The sequence below is a fragment of the Apostichopus japonicus genome, chromosome 6 (genome assembly GCF_037975245.1).
Source record: "Apostichopus japonicus isolate 1M-3 chromosome 6, ASM3797524v1, whole genome shotgun sequence".
Lineage (NCBI taxonomy): Eukaryota > Metazoa > Echinodermata > Holothuroidea > Aspidochirotida > Stichopodidae > Apostichopus > Apostichopus japonicus.
The window spans coordinates 15,876,372-15,880,028 of NC_092566.1; the positions used below are offsets into that span (position 1 = coordinate 15,876,372).

Below are 3,657 nucleotides of genomic sequence, written 5' to 3' on the forward strand. Positions count from 1 at the left end.
ACAACTCCCCGTCTGGTAAATCAGGAATGTGAGAAACCAATTCATCTGGTGGATGTGGTTCAGCACACGGTAAAGCTTGTAGGAGGAATAATACAATCCACTGATAAGTGATATTATGTAAATGATATGTAAATGTTTAGACAATGAATTCTAGGGATGGAAAGCAATTAATTGCTGATAAATAACACTGCTTCGGTGCATTATGAAACACGTCGCTTTTACTAACCTTGGCAAAACGCATCTTCAGAGGTCCACTCTCCATAAAGACACACTGCAATATCACTACCGTACAATTTCCATCCTTCCGGACATTCATACATGATTTCAGTGCCATTTGGATACAACTGCTCTTCTGGTAAATCAGGACTGTGGAGCACAACGGTATCGTTCGATAAAGGCTCGTTACACGATAAAGCTTTTGAGAAAAAGAAAAGACAACTTGATATCCTTACTTTGAGTTACATACTGTAATATAATCTAATGCAATGGATCAGGAAATGAAATATCAAAATCATTTACATTTAAAAATTGTTTAATTTATCAAACTCACCTTCGCAGAAAGCATCTTCAGAAGTCCACTCTCCATAAAGACACACTGCACTATCATTACCCTTAGAATCCCATCCTTTCGGACATTCATAGATGATTTCAGTTCCATTTGGATACAACTCCCCGTCTGGTAAATCAGGAATGTGAGAAACCAATTCATCTGGTGGATGTGGTTCAGCACACGGTAAAGCTTGTAGGAGGAATAATACAATCCATTAATCAGTGATATTATGAAAATAATAAGTCAATGTTAAGACAATGAATTATATGGATGGAAAGCAATCGATGATAAAATACACTGCTTCGGTGCATTATAAAACATGTCGCTCTTACTAACCTTCGCAAAACGCATCTTCAGAAGTCCACTCTCCATAAAGACACACTGCACTATCATTACCGTTGAATTTCCATCCTTCCGGACATTCATACATGATTTCAGTGCCATTTGGATACAACTCCCCGTCTGGTAAATCAGGAATGTGAGAAACCAATTCATCTGGTGGATGTGGTTCAGCACACGGTAAAGCTTGTAGGAGGAATAATACAATCCATTAATCAGTGATGTTATGAAAATAATATGTCAATGTTAAGACAATGAATTATATGGATGGAAAGCAATCGATGATAAATAACACTTCTTCGGTGCATTATAGAACATGTCGCTCTTACTAACCTTCGCAAAACGCATCTTCAGAAGTCCACTCTCCATGAAGACACACTGCACTATCATTACCGTTGAATTTCCACCCTACCGGACATTCATACATGATTTCAGTGCCATTTAGATACAACTCCCCGTCTGGTAAATCAGGAATGTGAGAAACCAATTCATCTGGTGGATGTGGTTCAGCACACGGTAAAGCTTGTAGGAGGAATAATACAATCCACTGATAAGTGATATTATGTAAATGATATGTAAATGTTTAGACAATGAATTCTAGGGATGGAAAGCAATTAATTGCTGATAAATAACACTGCTTCGGTGTATTATGAAACACGTCGCTTTTACTAACCTTGGCAAAACGCATCTTCAGAGGTCCACTCTCCATAAAGACACACTGCAATATCACTACCGTACAATTTCCATCCTTCCGGACATTCATACATGATTTCAGTGCCATTTGGATACAACTGCTCTTCTGGTAAATCAGGACTGTGGAGCACAACGGTATCGTTCGATAAAGGCTCGTTACACGATAAAGCTTTTGAGAAAAAGAAAAGACAACTTGATATCCTTACTTTGAGTTACATACTGTAATATAATCTAATGCAATGGATCAGGAAATGAAATATCAAAATCATTTACATTTAAAAATTGTTTAATTTATCAAACTCACCTTCGCAGAAAGCATCTTCAGAAGTCCACTCTCCATAAAGACACACTGCACTATCATTACCCTTAGAATCCCATCCTTTTGGACATTCATAGATGATTTCAGTTCCATTTGGATACAACTCCCCGTCTGGTAAATCAGGAATGTGAGAAACCAATTCATCTGGTGGATGTGGTTCAGCACACGGTAAAGCTTGTAGGAGGAATAATACAATCCATTAATCAGTGATATTATGAAAATAATAAGTCAATGTTAAGACAATGAATTCTATGGATGGAAAGCAATTAATTGCTGATAAATAACACTGCTTCGGTGCACTATGAAACACGTCGCTTTTACTAACCTTGGCAAAACGCATCTTCAGAGGTCCACTCTCCATAAAGACACACTGCAATATCACTACCGTACAATTTCCATCCTTCCGGACATTCATACATGATTTCAGTGCCATTTGGATACAACTGCTCTTCTGGTAAATCAGGACTGTGGAGCACAACGGTATCGTTCGATAAAGGCTCGTTACACGATAAAGCTTTTGAGAAAAAGAAAAGACAACTTGATATCCTTTCTTTTAGTTACATACTGTAATATAATCTAAAGCAATGGATCAAGAAATGAAATATCAAAAGCACTTACATTTAAAAATTGGTTAATTTATCAAACTCACCTTCGCAGAAAGCATCTTCAGAAGTCCATTCTCCATAAAGACACACTGCACTATCATTACCCTTAGAATCCCATCCTTTCGGACATTCATAGATGATTTCAGTTCCATTTGGATACAACTCCCCGTCTGGTAAATCAGGAATGTGAGAAACCAATTCATCTGGTGGATGTGGTTCAGCACACGGTAAAGCTTGTAGAAGGAATAATACAATCCATTAATCAGTGATAATATGAAAGTAATATGTCAATGTTAAGACACTGAATTATATGGATGGAAAGCAAATGCTAATAAATAACACTGCTTCAGTGTATTATAAAATATGTCGCTCTTCCTAACCATTGCAAAACGCATCTTCAGAAATCCTCTCTCCATAAAGACACACTAGCACTATCATTACCGTTGAATTTCCATCCGAAAATCTTTTAAGTTTAAGATAACTTAAACTTGAAATGAAAGTGTAACGGCATTTAACCTCAGTTTTAAAATGAGAGTTGCTTGTTACTGTCGAGAGAATTCAAACTAATCATATATATTTAAGACAATTCCGCACTGTATTAAAACAGCAACGACATCCACAATTCCTCGAAGGTTATCTGAAGCTGTGCCTAAAGTTGATTTGTGAGGACATGTGAAATACACAACAGACGCATGCACCAACATAAAACCTGATCAGAAAGGACAAAGAAGTGCAGATCTTTACAATAACAGTCCCCCGATATCACGTAGCATGGAAATAGACTGCATATAAACTATCCTAATCGAGTATATATTTAACGATCTTTTACGATCATTGAGATTCAATCCTTCGGGTAAGTTACATTATCATTCCATTTCTCCTTTACATGTCAATGCTAAAATCGATGTTATGTAATTACTGTTATGCAATTAACTTGAGTCAACCTGCTTCGTCGTATCCATTTGAACAATTGTGTCGAACAACCACGCTATTGATATACACGCCCAGTTCTTACAATTAAAGTTACTTTCCACAGTTTAATTCTGCAGGTAAAGAGAATGAAGTTATTTCTCTCCATCCACAGTTTCATCCATCTACGATCTGATCGTGGTTTCTGTTCTGCTGTTATGATAAAATACTTATATGTAGTA

At 36.8% G+C, this 3,657-nt stretch overlaps 1 protein-coding gene across 1 annotated transcript in view; it reads right to left on the reverse strand.

Annotated features, from left to right (window-relative positions):
- The window catches only part of LOC139969106 (uncharacterized), a 113,864-nt gene that overhangs the window by 42,708 nt on the left and 67,499 nt on the right, over positions 1 to 3,657 (reverse strand). The window lies entirely within an intron of this gene.